We start from the raw sequence: 19,512 nt of genomic DNA on the forward strand, positions 1-19,512 counted from the left end.
ATCCATATCAACAAAGACGGGGGGCGCCACAGACTGCAACATATGATCCACAGCTCATCGAGTCAGGTGTGCCATCTGCATAACGTGACGTCACAACACAGAAGCGGTCGAAAATTTGGGTAAGGCCGATTTCTTGTGTTGGAAATGACAGTTTAAACTTGCTTTATAATGAATAAATACCAACACAGATGATCATTCAAGATCATTCACGATCACGGTCATGTGTAGAGCTATGATATGTTCATCATAGCTCTGCTTTATCAAATATGATTTTGAAAAATACGTGGAACTCAACTTTCGAACAAGCTACGAGTCTCAATGTCCTTGAGCACACTTATAAAAGAAGATGTATTGGAAGACACAACTGCTGTCCTAACTCACAAACAGTCGAAAATCATGATTTGTTACCTTCTATTTTGACCACGACACTTACCTTGAACTTGTAAGCACTGTGAAGCGCCCACCGGGAACAGTAGCTCATGTTATTCAAAGTACCAATCAGACAACCATCGATGTGCCATTGCGTGTCCGCGGGACTGGCATTTGGGAACTTACAGAGTAAAAATAGCCCGAGATAATTGAGAGAAGTCTTAAGGGATAGAAGAAGACATTTCAAATCGCCTGAATGGCACTTAGGAAATGCACTGGCATATCATGTATAGCTGTATTTAGAAAGAGCATAGCTGTATTTAAAAAGACCTAGCAACATGGCATCGACCTCTGTTGAAGTAGTAATATTAGGACCGGATATCTGAAAGTCTTTCTGCATTTCTGTAATTTAGATGTTATCTGATTCAGTGACTTCCAGCCACCATCAAGGAAATGGGACGCTAGCTACATGTACATCAAAACAACCTTTAGCCAACTTGAAGCGGCTTCAGTTTAATGCCTATTTGGCCTATGATAAATTGCAAACTTCCGAGGGATAATTTTACAGAAATTGCTTTATTTCCGTTCTTGTCTTCTTAAGACCACCGAAGAAGCTCGGCTTTAACAAAATGAGTAACTCATAAGTTTGAAAAAAAAAACTTTTAAAATTTGCACTCGCGTGACTATGACGTAATTATTGCCCGCCATGTTAGATTGTTAAACCTATGGAATTTGTAACGTGAATCAAAATTTTAAACATATGATTATAGACACGTAATTCTAACATAGCCTGGTTATCAAAACTAATTTAGATGCCGAGTCTCTTTCGTCGGCATAATTTTGGTAATGCCGAGGTCACATTTCCAAACCGGGGCCCGACCGGGCTGTTTCAATTAACTAAAAATCAACAAATTATATCAATAATATACCGATATAGTTCTCATTATTATTATTTTTTTATTTTTTTGTGTGCTCTGTTGTCTTTTATATCATACTTTTTCGTTCCATAAGACTGCCGGCCGGGCCCCGGTTTGGAAATGTGACCTCAGCATAACCAGATTATGTCCGGTTCGTCCGCGAAAGAGACTCGGCGGATAAGGTTGGGTAGTTCGATGTGTTAAAATCAATTCGGCGACCGCGCGGGGTCAAAAATAGGCCGGCAGCCGTCGAGAATTATCCCCGCCAGTGTCCGTCCAGGTCCCGTCGATAGTGCAAAACGCGCCTCGCGGCCCCCTTTTTTGGATTGTTACCTAGACTTTACGAAGCTAATTCTGCCATGTATGTTCAGTATTACGGCTGTTCATGTGGCAGTCCTAAGTATCTGTAATGACAAGGACGCATGGTTTAACAAAGAGTGGGTGGTACTGACGTCAAATTATTTTATGCAATTACACGATTTTAATGAACTACTAAAATAGATATGTATGCCCGTTATTATCTTATTCCGAGATATATTCAGTCACTATTCATCATTACATTCCACAGCGAGGAAAAAAATGCCCGGCAACGGGTAAAGAAAATAAAATGAAGGCCAAGGCTGATACGCCAGCTAATGAGAACCTTCGTCACTGTCTACATTGCTTTCGTCATCAGCCTTCCGATCACGCTGTGGTTTTATTTAATTTTATTCAATTCAAAATGAATTCAAGCTGTGGGTGAATATTTAGCAGTACGCAGTCGGAAAGAAAGGTCTCTACTTCATCAGCAGCTGTACGTATTCATGGAATATTTACCTCCATGAAAAGTGGAGGTATTGTCTTTTGGTTGTCCGTGCGCGCGCGCGCGTGTGTGTGTGTTGACGGCGCGTTGACCATGTGTTTGTGTGTGGATGGTGTTCAGCACCAAGGACGGGTGTTTTTGTCTGGTGTGTAGATGGTGTTCAGCACCAAGGACAGGTGTGTTTGTGCGTGGGTGGTGTTCAGCGCCATGGATAGGCCTGTTTGCCTGTGTATGGGTGGTGTTCAGCACCAAGGACAAGTGTGGTTGTGTGTGGATGGTGTTCAGCACCAAGGACAGGGGGCGTTTGCCTGTATGTAGATGGTGTTCAGCACCATGGACAGGAGTCGACTGTCATGTTGATTAATTTTAATAAAATTGAAATTGAATTGAAATTGAAATAGATTACGGGAAAAACAGTGCAACACTTTTCTTTGTAAATCATCCCTACTTCCATACAATGCCATAACAGCAAAATCTCATATCTTGAAATTTGCTCGTGTTGTCCCTCCCCTCCCTCTCTGACATGTTGGACTCGCCCTAGCCGAGGTTGGTCTACCTTGTTGCGCGACAGTTCGGCTCACACGCGCGCATCTCTGACGAAGGCAGACGCCGCCAACCGACTTCCCGGGCGGCTGCGCTTTTCCGCCGCCCGCAGGGGTAGAGATATCCCTTCGCTCTTTCTCTACTTTCCCAGAAATTACAGATTATAGAGGCAGCGAGGAGGCGTCCCAGCTTTGCGAGTGAAAACGGTTTTCGCTTCGTTTGGAAGGTAGGTTAAATTATCTGTCCGTTGAGGGTTTTTGTAATTCCTTGATACTCTTGTAATTAGTCTGTCATCTCCTATTTGTCATTTCTTATTTATACCAAAAGGTAGGCACCATGCTAGTCAATGCGTGACGATTTTTCTTCTTTTCTTTACAGACGAAAGTGCGCTGGGAAAGGTCTGTAGGCAGCTGAGAGAAGGAGAGAGAGAGAAAGAGAGAGAGACCTTTTCGACTAAATATTCTTCAGTAAAAGGTAAACTCATTGACTAAATAGTGTTCTAAACCTTTATTGCAAAGACTGTACATATATTTTGTGATGATACGTGTATCTTGCATGATTTATATTTTGACGTTTTTTTCAATGCCATGCTCTATAATGTAACTTCGTACGGTCATACTGTCGCTGGCTCTAAATCTTATTGACATAATTCTTTAAGTGATGGAAAATGTAGACACCGCTGACAGATATCTTTTCCAAGACAATGTAACAGTTGTATTTGAAGAGAGTGTAAATGTACAGGATATTACCTTCTACATTAATTTTGCTTCTGTGATCATTATAAGTGCACTGCAGGCATTTTTGCATAACGCTGGCCTCACCTTAGCCACTTGTACTTCGTGCTTTCGACAAACCAATTGGCTAATTAGATACGTCGATGAAGATTAGACAGGTATTGAGATACAAAACGAAATGTAACTAGATAGATTTTGAAAACTGTCAGACGTTTTAAGTAGCATCCACTACTTTTCTTCAGTGACTGTCCTGTGCATTTGCTCTATAATTATAGAGAACGATGGACAACCAAGTCAAACTAGAACGGGTCTACAAGACAACGTTGAATGGCGCGGTCTTCAGCTGTCACCGACAGCTTGTAGAAAAGCACTAGCCGGAGGGCACTCAAATCCTGAGCGACTACAGCTTTCAAAGCTGCGCTAACAAATGCATTAAAAGACTTTGTTCAATCAAAATAGCACGTTTTTTCTGCCCACCTAGTATATTTCAGTCTTGATCATCATGGCTTCACCACACATTTGGTCGCTTCAACATTCAGTCATTCTCACCAGGGAACCGCTCAATTTTCTAACCCATTTCCTTGTAAATCGGTCCACCAAACCCCTGATGATGATGCAGCAATTACGCAGCCCCGCTGATTGACATTAAAGAGCCTGAGATTTGCTAAAATCGGAACCTCTGGGAGCGATTTGGACAGACTGAAAGCCATTTGCACAACTTACGTTAATGTATGTTTGACGAAACTATTAGAAAAGCACTTAACTTTTTTTACAAATTCATCTTTAATATAATGTACATGATTTGATGTATTTGGAGGTATTTATTTTTTTTCTGGGGGTAAATTTGTCTGTGGGTTTGTGTGCATATTTGGCCGAACAGATCTAGATTAGGTTGGTTGACAGCGCGTGGGTGGGGAAGATTGACGGGCAGAATGACAGCATTCAAAAGGTCAGACACAGGAAATGAGGCGAACTTGAAAGTCCCAGAATCTGGCTTGGGGTCCTCCTGGGGGAGTTCAGAATGCCGATGACTGTATGAACAACCCTCCTCCCCAACCCTTCACATGTACAGTTTCTATCCTGAACCTGGTTAAAGTACTCCATACACAACCCCCTTGGTTGTTCCAATGAATTCACCAAAACCTACAATACTTGGTCTAGGTCTGAAATCTCTTATTTCATGCACAAGAACATTGCTACTGAAGAAACTGGGTAGATTTTTTGAAACTGTCAGACGTTTCAAGTAGCATCCACTCCATTTCGTCAGTGAAACATGTGGCAGTTTTTAAAATCAATCCGGTTACATGAGTAAGTTTCCTCGTGTGTATTTCCATTACCTGAATGTCTAACCTTCACCGACGTATCTCTGATTTCCTGTTTTGCACGTTTTGCTGCGGCTTTATATATACGTCTTTTGTTTCGCATATCTTTTGCTCGCCTCGTATGCCATATATGGCGAAACAATCGCCTCACTAGAGAACAAAGAAACCTTCCCGCAACAAAGTCGTGAGAAATCCCGCTGGGGTAATATATATTCTTAGAAATCACGGCGATAGGCGAGTTGCGAACCTGCGTTTCTGTACACGTGGAACCTTCCTTTGAACAACAGATATCACACAGTGCATGCAACGTACTTCTTTGATGTGTTGAAAGCTCCTCAAAGCGTTTCTTGTACAATATATATATACCAGGCGAGCACACATTGCGTGCTACCAAGGACAATGTGTAAACATATATAGCATATATAATGTGGTGAAAATGTCAAGTATTCTCAGTACTAGTACTGTCGTATTTGCGTCCTAGATGCCAAGCCAAACAGTCGCCCCCACACGCACGCGTGCACGTGCATGTTTTGCACTGCAGGCGGACCAGATTCTGAAGTTCTTTTGATGATAGGTTGTTATATTTCTCTCACGAGTCCTTGAGAAATGAGAAGTGCTAGCTCTCACAGTAGGATCGTATGGAAGGCGGTGTAGTATTGCCTGGTATTGCCTGATCACATACAGCGCTCTGGTTGCTGCTGTTTTCTAGAAGCCGCCAATCTCTAGGAGGCTAGAGGGATGGGGAATATAGGAAATGGTAAGGTGTTCAAGATTGGAGGGGAGGGGGGCATTCGCCCGCAAATCACCGACGTGTTAAAGTCGCCTTACTCTCTGATTGGTTGGATGTGATGCTACCAAGTTACGATCCACCTATCACAGCGCGTTCAATTGGTTGAATTCCACCATCAAAGATGTAGCGGACCAATCACAGCCAAGAGGACACTGTTGTTCCAGAAATAGCATTCTAACACCATCAGTGGTATCGTGGTCTTACAGCGAGACCGATTTTATGGTTTCTTTGCGTCGAAACAGTATTCAAGATTCTCGTAATTCCACGGCGTTCTAGATCATATCTACTTTTACAGTCACCTTGCTAGTTTGAAGGGCTTCTTTCCCGTAACCTAGGTACCATCGAAGTTAATCTACTACACGTACAGGTGGTGACTATTGAAGTGGAGGTAAACTCACCGGGATTATACATATAGTACCCAGGATACTGTTCTTGACTTTGTCTAAATTGATACCGCCCGAAGCTCTTGTCAAACGTATGTTAGGTTAATCCCAGACGACGTCCCACCCAAGTCACGTTTCTGGTGGGTTCATAAAAACGTGACACGAACTTAGCTTTTATTGTAATGTTACCTGCGTGATGGCCTTGGAGTATGCTCTACTGGGTGCGATTATTCGATACGCGGAGTGGAAGGATAACTCGCGCTAAGACTAAAGATTTTCTAAAGCCAGAGGCGGGGACGCAAGTCAAGCTGGCTGATTGCAGCATCGGGGGGAATTTAGAAAAGAGAGCTAAATTGTCCCTAGGGTTGTTCCTGGCAATTAACGTTAACTAGCCGGGCATACACTACGTGCCGAATGGGGGAACGGTCGGATAGTTTCCCTGAGCCGATAGGAAGTCGATTTTCTGTGAATCGTGCTTGGGGAGACGTTAGGACCTGGGCAGGGGTCTGATGAGGTATTCTGTGATGTCTTCACGGCTTGTGAACTAAGACCGCTGAGGCTTTAACCACCCTACAGATAATCCCGATATGACAAGTAATATTAATGTTATCACGGTAACCTGTGTATGCTAGTTTTCACTCTGTGTGTGTGAGTGTTTTTTGTGTGGATGGTGTTCAGCACCAAGGACAGTTCTACTTGCCTATTGATAGTTTCAGCACAAGGGAAAGGTATGTTTGTGTGTGGATGGTGTTCAGCACCAAGGACAGGTGTGTTTGCCTGTGTGTGGATGATTTTCAGAACCAAGGACACGTGTGTTTGTGTGCGTGTGTGGATAGTGTTCAGCACCAAGGACAGGAGTGTTATTCTGGTGTGTGGATGGTGTTCAGCACCAAGGACAGGTGGGTTTGCCTGTGTGTGGATGGTGTTCAGCACCAAGGACAGGTGTGTTTGCCTGTGTGTGGATGGTGTTCAGCACCAAGGACAGGTGTGTTTGCCTGTGTGTGGATGGCGTTCAGCACCAAGGACAGTTGTGTTTGCCTGTGTGTGGATGGTGTTCAGCACCAAGGACAGGTGTGTTATTCTGGTGTGTGGATGGTGTTCAGCACCAAGGACAGGTGGGTTTGCCTGTGTGTGGATGGTGTTCAGCACCAAGGACAGGTGTGTTTGCCTGTGTGTGGATGGTGTTCAGCACCAAGGACAGGTGTGTTTGCCTGTGTGTGGATGGTGTTCAGCACCAAGGACAGGTGTGTTTGCCTGTGTGTGGATGGCGTTCAGCACCAAGGACAGTTGTGTTTGCCTGTGTGTGGATGGTGTTCAGCACCAAGGACAGGTGTGTTTGCCTGTGTGTGGATGGCGTTCAGCACCAAGGACAGGTCTACTTGCTTGTGTGTGGATGATATCGATGTTCAGCTCCAAGGACATGCGTTTTTGCGTGTGGCTAGTGTTCAGCACCAAGGACAGGTGTGGTAACCGCGTGTTTAACTGTATGTGAATGATGCCAACGACAACAGAAAAATGCTTACCACAGTTATACAAGCATGATCATATCTTACCAAAGTTAAATCACAACTTTCGATTCACACTTTTTTGACAAACGATTTGATGTCTGACCTTTGAAACTTTTCCGTCTAGCCAGCCAAATACTACGAATCGGCAGCCTACAAATTATCGGCTTTGCGTGTGAACGCAAACGGCTATTTCACGGGTGAATGTTCCGTGTCGATAGTCTATCTTAGAAAATAGGGTTTTTAGAGCTTTCCATCATTGAGGCCTACACTATGACGTAAATGAGCCTAGGGCCTATACATTTCACTACATTTCATTATTGGACTGGTTTCTTGGAAATTGCATGGCGAAGTTTCATATTTGATGTAATAGGCCACACCAAGTAAATTTTGTGGATGACGTCCTTTGGAGACCCTAAATCTAATGCGAGAGGGCGAAAAAAAAGAAGGGCCCTAAAAACAAGATGCCTAGATTAGAAATATACTAAGAGACGACAAATGTTAGGACACAAATTGAATGAGGTGACACAGTGTAGTCTTTTATTCATCATCAAAACAGCAATAAATCAGGTGGAATCGCAGTTGTCGTCCTGTCCTTTTTTCGCGTTACGGGTTTCACGCCAATCTGACGATTTGCGGCACTGTCGTGACTCTTTGGTCCAAGTTACAGGAAGCGGAATTTCTTGTTTTTTTTTCTAGGAACAGGCCAAAATCAATGCGCGCGAGGACGTCATCCATAAAATTTACTTGGTGTGGCCATATGTACAAAACATATAAGCTTGTATTCGTATTTCAAATCAATCGTACTGATACAGAAAAAGATACAAGTTTTCAGTTTAATTTTTGTTTTGTTTTTTCATTGGCATCGTGTTTATGTAGAATTCAGACATGTCCAGGCTCCACAGTTAAGCAGTGCAAAATCACTGAGCTGGTCTACCCTGGCTCAAGTATACAGAAATGAATAGATGAAAGCTACTTGTCACATCCGGTGAAACGTAATCCAACAGAATTGTATTTCAAAGAGACAAAAGCATAAAGGCGAGGCACTGTAAATCAAAAGACACCATCCCTACTATGTACATGTACGCTCTGCCATTCTAAGATAATTAGTACAGATACTGGCTTTTAGTTCGTTTCCGCTTGAGTTCCCTCCTTAAATATCAGTACATTATTTTGTTGGGACACAGATATGTGTATAGCTGAAGACGACACCAGAAAGCCAGTTGGACTGCACGTTTTCTGATAAATGATTAACATGACAAAAGCGGTGTCCTTTAAAGTTTGTTGTACATGGTGTAGAATGAAATTCGAGTATATAGGCCCTTTCCCCCACTAGGATGAAATTGTCCGGATAGAGCCGAATAGATTGTCGACAGGCTTTGATCCGGTCAAGTTTACGCCAATGGGAACGCTGATCCGATCCGGCTCGGTTCGGCTTGATCCACCTCGCGAGGTGGGGTGTTGCTTACCCGGTATCAAGCCAAATACGTACGTGATCCTGCCAAATGCATGTCTCCGACACTACTTGGGGGTTTTCAATATACCTGAGACAAGGGGTTGGAGGGGGTTTAGTCGTGATGTGGGAGACTAAACCTAACCTAACCTTAATCGTAGTCCTCAACAATGGTACCAACTCTAACCCTAACTCTAATACCAACCCTAACCCTAGCCCTAAACTACTGACCTCTCACGTATGTGGCAGGTTTTATCCAATTTTATTGGACAATTTTATCCGGACAAATTTAGAGCAACGAGTCTACTAGCTATGGCAGGGACACAATAGATAGACTAGACATGCAGGGCAGCGGTCCACGGTTGGGACATAAAAACCCAGCCCTTTATCAAAGAAGAAAGAGTTCTTGAAACGTAAAGATATTTTTCCTCTGTCTATGCTATTCCTAAGAAGTTCTATTGGCCCTGGAGGTTAAAATATCATGAAAAAATATCAGACCACTAGCTATAATGCATTTTCTGACAAAGGTCTGACAAATGCTGGCGTCAGTCGATGGCCCCGTGCCCGTAAGCGTTCTTATAGATCCTGATGTAAGGATCACAAGGGGTAAGGCAAAAACTGATTATACTACTGTACCCTTCCAACCCCTTTACACTGGGCCGACGATTGCGCTACGACCGTAGGGCGAATGCATTGGATTCGTGTCACCCTTGGTTTCAGAATTGGAACCTGATAGAAGGTGCGCCAAAACAAAGAAATATTCTAGATTAAAGATATATGTCTGACATTTACTGACATTTCCTAGCACATGTTCGTCTTTATTTCATACTTGAAAAAGCGTTTGAAATAGCCTAGAAACAAACTACGTGAGGAGTCTCTTTATCAAATATCATCACAAAAAACAAATCCATAAACGCGTTCTGAAGTTAGACTGACTACAAATCTCTGGAAACACAGACAGAGACAGAGAGACAGAGAGACACCAAGAACAATACCTCCATTTTTCATGGAGGTAATAACAAAAGACAGGCATACGACATCATACCTGATTGTAGCTACACTAAAATGACTCCGCGAAAGTTTGTGAAGAACTAGTGACACCCAAACACAGCTCACGTACTGGTCTGACATCTAACTACACATCACAGATCCTGTACAGCCTGAATAACGTACAGGGATTCCCTACAACACATTGATAAGTCTTAAACTGGAGATAATGTGCCCGATAATGACCCATTAGGACAACTTATGTAACGGCTGGGAAGCAATCATCATGGCTTAAGGCTGCCACGCGACAACAAAATGAACGCTCTGTCCCCCTGTTTGTGACATTACGTCGCATTACATAGATGTAGCTTTCAAGACATATGACATGTATCTAGATCTATATAGCCCGTCGGCCTGCCCTATGGACACGTAGTGAATATCTAATGGACCTATTCAAAACCAATATGTATACAGATCGGTTATATATCAGAGGGAATTGCTGAAGTTGCGTAACTTGTTGTTTAGACTAGTTTTCCAACACAATTTATGTACATACGTGTGGATGGTGTTCAGTAACAAGGACTGGTTTGTTTGCCTGTGTATGGATGGTGTTCAGCACCAAGGAAAGATGTGTTTGTGTGTGTAGTGGGTGTTCAGCACCAAGGACAGGTGTGTTTGCCTGTGTGTGGATGGTGTTCAGCAACAATGACGTGTGTTTTTAACTGTGTGTGTGGATGGTGTTCAGCACCAAGGACAGGTGCGTTTGTGTATGGTTGGTGTTCAGCACCAAGGGCAGGTGTGTTTGCCTGTGTGTGGATGGCGTTCAGCACCAAGGACAGGTGTGTTTGCCTGTGTGTGGATGGTGTTCAGCACCAAGGACAGGTGTGTTTGTGTGTGTGGATGGTGTTCAGAACCAAGGACAGGTGTGTTTGCCTGTGTGTGGATGGTGTTCAGCATCAATGGCGGATGTTTTAACTGTATGTGTGGGTGGTGTTTAGCACCAAGGACAGATGCATTTGCTGTTGTTTAAGGTCATTTTAAATACATATTATACATCCCAAAAACTCTGATACCGATAAGGATTAGTTTCATAAGAAACAGCCGGATTGTATCCAACCCTGGATGTTGTTTCCCCCGAGAAATTATTCCCACAAGGTTACCATAGGTTAAAACACGCGTACATGAATAGCACATCACGTACTCATACTCTGTGTATGGTTTGGCGAATGCAATTTCCCATCAAAACAAGTTGCCTCCTGATGTGAGTGACCTTTGCAGTGGAAAACACGGAAGATTTATGGTACACAGGGAGGGTTTTTGCACCTTTGGGTCCAGCCGTCCGAGGCGGCACTCCGCGAGGATCTGGGCGGCTTGATGTCTGTTACAGAGTCCGGTGGGCAGACAACAACCCCGGGAGGTGTCATTAGGCCATGTTGATTTGATTATATGGATGACATCCTCTGGGAACCCCAAAACTGATGCGAGCGTGCGAATAAAAATGTTTGGCCCCAAAAAAGTTGCTTTCATTATGACATCTACGTGGTTTTGAAGGTTGAAGAAATGACACAGAGTATGGTGAATAATCTAGTCTTCAAATTCATTTCTTTACATTTTCGTCTTTTTCGTTTGATTTTGGCATTCTACGACATTGGTATCGTTTTCCAATGTCGTCCATAAAAATTACTTGCTGTGGCCTAATGCGGTGTGGCGCAGCCCCCTAGCGTCTCCCTCTGCACGACAACCTTTCCAAGACGCCCACTGTCTAGCGAGACTCCGCAGGCCCCATGATTGATCGCGTGTGTCCCTTCACGCGGTCTTTCATCTCCGCATAGGATAGACACCTGGAGCGGGAGTGTTGAGCGCTCAGCCGCCAACGCAAAGCTTAAGCCCGCACACGTAACAACAGGTGACCCGCCAGAACCATTAAATAGGACGGTACAAGATCTGACGGCGCATATCGGAGCGACCTCTTCGGCAGGCGGCTGCCTGGAAGACACCACTGCGCGTAGCGCTCTTTTCGGACAAGCACTCGAGCTCGCCAGGTAATTTTCCTACACTTTGCTATCTTCTCCTAATGACACATGTCCGCTACAGTTTCGTGTCCTGATTGTATGTACGTACAAAGGATATTTAATACTTTTTTGAGTCAGAAACAGTTGTAGATACACGCACTTCTGGTGGCATTACTAACGGTACGGGTATAGCTATAGATGCAGTCGACTGATACGTTATCTAAGGCAAAACAGACCTTTAAAAGTACAACGATTTGTAGAGTAGTCTAAGCTCGTAGTCTTTGGCTGGCAGCCATGTACAGACTTATCACTACTCCATAATTACTGATTTCAAGGAATTATGATACGGACTTCTTTTTCGTGTGCGTTAAAATCATGAAAAGCTATAGCTAAGTATCATCATGGCGTTTTCTAAAAGCTGGCGCAGACTAAGTGTAGTGTACATACGGGGGACCTCTGCCGACCCACGCAAATATTCTGTGTCTGTAATTTACGTTTCCACTCCTTGCCTGTGGCTAAGAGATAGCCCAGTCAACAAGACTGTGGTATTCACTCGGCAGTATCTAGTGTCAGACTGGGGTAGCTATATATTTTCTCCAAGCGGATGTCTGGCGAGATCTCCCAAACGCGCGCCACTCTAGGAAAGCGTAATTAAAAAGACACTGCAGAACAAATTTTCACTGGTATCTACTTGGAGATTATTTGCTCTCGGAATTTAGCTTCTAGAAAACTTGAATGTGGAAACGGTTGGGTTGCTTTTGCTTACGTCTTAAGCAATGGAAACTGCACTAGAGGCCGGAATGGTGTACAGTTATATTTATAGTTTGAGCATAGACAAAACATAGATATTCTGGATAGCAAAACATAGATATTCTGAATAGCAAAATGCGCTGGCAATTGCTGGCATTTTCACGTCAGTTTTTCATATTTCTAGTATTTGTTATAAACAGTACGAAAACAGCACGTACCGATGTATCCTTATTATTGGTGGTACCAATAGTTACATGCTAGTTAACGTTGGAATGAACAAAATTTCTACATATTCATAGAAAGCAATGTTGTGTCGGATACGCACTCCCAAAATATCACTTTGCAATGTAATAAGGTTGATTGAACTTACTATGTAAAGAAACCGCTTTAACTGATGAGTGCCTCTATAGCTATATTATTACTCGTACATCGAATATTATTACACAGACCTTCATATTACTAAGTCAAACATTGTTAGATGCCAGCTTGTGCGTTACAGCGTTGGGTTCTCAGTTTACTCAGTAGTGTGATTGATGTTTCTCTGTATAAGGCCACAGCAAGTAATTTTTATGGATGACGTCCTGTGCATTGATTTTGGTCTGTTCCCAGAAAAAAACCCAAGAAATTCCGCTTCCTGTAACTATGGCCAGAGTCACGAGAGTGCCGCAAATCGTAAGATTAACGTAAAACCTGTAACGCGAAATAATATACTAGTATATGAGCACAAGAAACAGGACAGGACGACAACTGCTGTTCCACTGATTTATTGCTCTTTTCATGACGACTAAAAGACTTGTTGTTTGTTACACTGGGTTTTCTCATTCAATTTGTGTCCTAACATTTGCCGTCCCTTGATATATTTCAAAATCTAGACATCTTGTTTTTCGGCCCTTCTTGTCTTTTTTTTCGCGCTCTCGCATGAGATTTAGTACTCTCCAGGCAGAGGTTTGGGTTTTTGGCAATTTTGGCGTGTTTTGCGCTTTTTTTATCAGGGTTTCTTTTTTGCACTGGATTTTTTTTCTCATTTTGGGGGGGGGGGCTGAAAAAAATCCAGTGCAAAAAAAGAATTAAAAAAAAAACTAAAAAGCCGATAAAAAGCCTAAAAACACGCCCAAAATAACCCAAACCTCTGCTTGGAGAGTATAGATTTAGGGTCTCCAGACGACGTCATCCATAAAAATGACTTCGAACGGCCTAAGATACTATACGGCGCTACTTAGCATTCTGGTGCGCCTCCGGGCTGCATGCCTCGCGGGGTACCGGCGCTGGGCCCGTAATGCGCCGGCCAGCCGTATTACACACACCGCGGGCCGCGCCTTACGGGCGGTTCAACAGATTACTGACGACGTTTAACCGCCTCGCCTTCCTGTTTTCCCATCTATCATCCTTTTTACCATCGCCCCAGTGGTGTGGGTTCGTCCTTCTTGGGTCATAGACCGCGCTGACAGTTAATTGGCGCCATTGAAAATGTGCGGTAAAGTATAGAGTAAAGTTGGCATGGAAAGTCACTGAAAACCTATCACGATGGTCAGATTTGGGCCCAAAAGTCCCACTCCGCTACTATGGAGATCGAATCCCCCGAACCCGCGAATCTTGTTCGATATGACGTCATTCGAATAGAGCGGGCGTTCGATCCGGGGTTACCCGCGGTCATTTACAGTAAAGCCGCTACAACCGGCTACTTCAAGCCCTTTTTTACTTGGGAACCACGGAACAGGAAAAATCCACCTTTCCACAAATATGAACCGTTTTCAAAACATTACATCTATGCCGTGATTTTATTGTGGATATGTAACATGTAACGAAGCTACTGCCGTCATCGTGGGTGACCTTGAAGGTCAGAATTCTTGTTGACGCTGTTATAAAATCCAGGTCCCCATATCCAAGTGGCACAGCATGCGTGCAAACATGGTATTTTAACCATTCCCAAAAATCGCTCAAATTACCTCATTGAGGTCTTGTTTGGAAGAGGAACGATTTCCGCAGATTTCTGTCTTAGGGATTTTTTAAATATGGCCGCGATTATGAATTATCGGTATTTAAAGTTAAAACACTGCGTTTTTAGCTCTTCTTTTGACTGTAAGTCGAGTTTTAGTTAAAAAATAAAAAAATCCTAAGACAGAAAGTTTATATTTACTGTAATATTTCTAAAAATCCAAAAATCTAACCTTATTTTTAATTTTCGGGGCCTCTTAAAATCAGTTGTTTGGTTCTCGTGAACCCTTTTTGAAATCCGAAATTGATCTCATTTGGAAGCAAATGTACACAAAGTGGAGCAAAGGCAGTGCAAGAATAACATTTGAGGTAAACAAAATCACTTATTACATTTTATTTTGACGAGTATTTACTCTCCAATTACTTTTGTTTATTTTCAAATTTTACCCGTTGCCCCCGGACCGGCCCGGGACTCCCGCGCGGCCACGTTCGAACACGTTCTGTAACCCGATACCTCCCTAGTAATGCGACTTTTAGCCTAGCAACCGACCGCCGTGTATACTCTAATTTCCCCATGGGCAAAGATGAAGCTATCTTCCTATTCAATATAACAGTTATTGCAGTAGGCCTATCTAACAGAATAGGAGTCACACCAAAAATACACAAAGTAGCTTGAAGAGTGAAGTTGACATGGAAAGTCACTAAAAACGTAATCTAATTTCCCCATGGGCAAAGAGGAAGCTACCCTCCTATTTAAGTTAACAGTTATAGATAACAGCAGTAGGCCAGCTAATAGAATAGGAGTCACGTCAAATATACATAAATAAAGTACCTGGCAGAGTGAAGTTGCCTTGAAAGGTCACTGAAAACGTACACTGATGTCCCCATGGGCAAAGAGGAAACACATACACAAAGTAGCTGGAACAGTGAAGTTGGCATGGAAAGTCGCTGAAAACGTTTTCTGATTTTCCCCATGGGCAAAGATACTTTGATACCTTACTATTAAAGTAAACAGTTAGAGCAGCAATGGGCACATCTTCCTGGATCAAAATCACCAATTCAGGCAATGACACTGTTCCAATAGCGTGGGTTACTACCGTACAATTCAAAGCTCTTTGACCGTACCAAGTAGGCCTTGTGGCAAATAGACAGTTATAGCAACGGTGGGGCACTTCTGCAGAGTAAAAGTCACATAAAAAATACATTTACAAAGTAGCTGGCAGAGTGAAGTTGGCATGGAAAGTCACTGAAAACATTTTCTGAGTCTCCCCATGGGCAAAGATACCTTCCTATTAAAGTTAACAGTTATAGCAGTAATGGGCACATCTTCCTGGATCAAAATCACAAATTTAGGCAATGTCCCAATAGCGTGGGTTACTACGGTACAATTCAAAGCTCTTTGACCGTACCGAGTAGGCCTTGTGGCAAATAGACAGTTCTAGCAGCAGTGGGGCATTTCTTCCAGAGTAGAAGTCACATTCACAAAGTAGCTAGAAGAGTGAAGTTGGCATGGAAAGTCGCTGAAAACGTATTCTGATTTTCCCCAAGGGCAGAGAGTAAGCTACCGTCCTATTAAAATAAATAGTTATAGTAGCAATGTGGCACTTCTTCCAGGATAAGAGTTACATCAAAATCACAAATTCGGGCAATGTTCCAATAGCCTGGGTTACTACCGTACAACTCAAAGCTCTTTGACCGTACCGAGTAGGCATTGTGGCAAATAGACAGTTATAGCAGCGGTGGGGCACTTCTTCCAGAGTAGAAGCCACATCAAAAATGCATATACAAAGTAGCTAGACGAGTGAAGTTGGCATGGAAAGTCACTGAAAACGTTTTCTGATTCTCCCCATGGGCAAAGATACCTTCCTATTTAAGTGGGGAAGATACCTTCCTATTAAAGTTAACAGTTATAGCAGTAATGGGCACATCTTCCTGGATCAAAATCACCAATTCGGGCAATGTTCCAATAGCCTGGGTTACTACCGTGCAATTCAAAGCTCTTTGACCGTACCGAGTAGGCCTTGTGGCAAATAGACAGTTATAGCAGCGGTGGGGCATTTCTGCAGAGTAGAAGTCACATCAGAAATACGCATTTGGGCAATGTTCGGATAGCGCGCTGTGGGTTACTGCCGTACCAAGTAGGCCTCATGGCAAATAGACAGTTATAGCTATTGCAACAGTGGCGCACTTCTGTCAGAGTAGAAGTCACATCAAAAACACGCATTCAGGCAATGCTCCTATTGCGTGGGTTACTACCTTGTTTCACATTATACCCCCCCCCGCCTTTAAGGCTTACATTACTTACGTCTTTTTCTTTAATGGTAAAGAACATAGAAACATCGAAAGAGGTGAAGGTTGGCATTACTGGATACCTTGTTATAGTAAGACGTCTATCTGGGTTACTAGCGTGCTTTATTTCACTTGATATTTTCGCCCTCTAAGGATCATATTATATATGTCTAGCCTTTTAATAGGGCAAGTAGATTTTGTTTCTTCAATGGTCGCATGGACAAAACCTGGTAGCATCGAAAGAGGTGAAGGCTGTCATTACTGGTAAATTAATGGACAATCAGGGGCGCTATATCCCATTAATTTACCATATAGAGAACCATATAGAAATGTTTTCGTGGTATATATATAATGGGGTAGAATTATCTACCTATAGCTATCCCATGTAAAAGTAGTTAACACGTTTTTTAAAGACAAAACTTTTCAGTACTAAACAAGAGTTCCACGAACTCATACCTTCGCCAAATGACGTTAACAAATGTCACTCATGTCACTTCTTCCCTAGCCCAAGAGCTATCTGCCATCCAAAATTCGTGACCCTAGCATGTCCAGATCATGAGATATCAAAACCGGAAGTTCTGCGGCAGTACCAACAAAAGCCGCCAGGGGGCCCAAAATCTAATCATTTCTAGGTCTCACCAAGTCCTACCCACCTACCAAGTTTCATAGCAATGCATATAAAGCTTCTTGAGTTACGCTGCTCACAGACAGACAGACAGACGGACGGACAAACAGACATACGGACAAACGCTACTGAAAACATTAACTTCTTGTCTAAGGTAATAAATGGGGTAAATAACTAAAGCTTGTTAGAGTAAGACTTCTATCTATATATTCAACATTTATTGCGATGAAGACGGCGCCATGCTTAGTCAGACGTTAAGTTTTATCATGTTTTAGTGTCTATGTCATATGTCTCTGCGATGACGTTGAGATATATTGGTCTGTAATTTTGGCGCCGTAAAGTTTTGCCTCATTGCCATTTTGACTACCCCAACGTCACTATCAGTTACGAAGTGCATCTATATTCTCAGACAAAGATGTAGATGTCAAAAGGAAAACTCTTAGTACAAATTGCATTTTGTCAATGCTTCGGAGAGTTTTTGCTTTTCGTTTCATAGTCACAAAATTATACTGACAGCTTAGGTTACGGTCTAGGAAAGTCGTGTTTCCGGTTTTAGCACGAGTTACGTTGGTAAAATACATGACGAAAATTAAACTGTTCCTCAACTCAACAATAAAAATGACTCATAAAGCTGATGAAGATTGAGTGATTCAGTCAAAAATTTACATTGTTGAGTTGGAGAACAGTTTATTGTGCTTTATTGTGGAAAAACTCTTCTTTAGCTGCCAGCTACTGCGGTTTTAGTCCTGAAAAAAAAAAAACTAAGGTCGGTGGGATTTTCTTCTTTTTTTTTTTAGATTTCGGCTAAGATGATACACAAATAAAGTTAAAGAATGCATCGGGGCTGTTTCGGTCAAGTTTTGTTTATTTCACCAGTGTAGTGGGCGTAGGGAGAAACCTGAATGGTTAGGTCTTGCATGGCCAGAGAGTTCGAGCGGATGGATACATGATATATATGAGAAAATGAGGTCAAAATTAGGGTTTGTTTACTAGTACCGTTGTCAGCTGTTGTTGTCAGAGTTTGAGCCAGTCAACCCCCTAGTTTCATTTGTATATCTTGGAGGCATATCCGTGTGGCACTCTAATGCAGAAGGATTTTTGAGATTGAAACGTGGAAAAACACTTTTATAAGGCCTTGTATCGCTGTAGCCTTCAATGGCCCAAACCTAATAGTGCTATCTGTCCTCAACCTTTCACATTTCATTCATCTAGAAATAGATGTTTCAACATGGCACAACTCTACAAAATTGGAACCGAAGAAACATCTACATCTTCCAACATTTGGTGGCAAAATTGGTTCTTTACGTGACCTGGCCGACCTACATATTGGCTACAGGGTAGAGATCGCGTTGGGAATGGGGTTTGAAATTGCGCCGGCTACATTGCGCCAAGTCAGCTCAATACAGCCATTACCATTACAAGAAGCCCATGCGTGTTTGTAGGAATGGACATGGCCACACAACGTCAACATGACTGCCGTTCCAAGATAAACTGGAATCACGTTATAAGCTGTTAGATATGATGTGAATAGGGCAGGAACCAGCCTTGAATACAAACTATATCACAGTGCGTTTGGAATAGAGCTATCACCAAATTTTCAAGCAGATGAGGGGGTGAAGGAACGCTTACGTTTTCTGGCGCGTCTGCAAGCTTTATTTACTTAAGATCTCTCTACATCTGCTTGGAGACTAACTACCACTACCTCCCAGCTTTGCCCAGCCTGAAACCGTTAATAGCACTTAATTAACGCGGATACGAAGTAACTGTATCAATTATCGTCCACTATGGTAAGTTAAATGGCGATTTGATAGGACAAATTATCCGGTAGTAATTTCATTTGAAACGCTGACGTACCCAGATCAACTCAGCAGTGTACATCACTCTACATGCACTTATAGTTTAACACTTAGAGGTCAGTGGTTTTTCATACTTAAGGATTCAGTCATGTAGACTTCATTGCATCCCAGTGACCTGTCTTTAACTAGGTTATACGTCTTCTATTTCACATGTATGTAAGGTATTGAAAAACATTGATGCCAACACTAACAAAAAACTGTATTATTCTGAAGTAGATTATACGCCTTCTATCATATAAG

Source organism: Branchiostoma belcheri, unplaced genomic scaffold (assembly GCF_001625305.1).
Source record: "Branchiostoma belcheri isolate BF01 breed outbred unplaced genomic scaffold, Haploidv18h27 scaffold1, whole genome shotgun sequence".
In the NCBI taxonomy this organism is placed as follows: domain Eukaryota; kingdom Metazoa; phylum Chordata; class Leptocardii; order Amphioxiformes; family Branchiostomatidae; genus Branchiostoma; species Branchiostoma belcheri.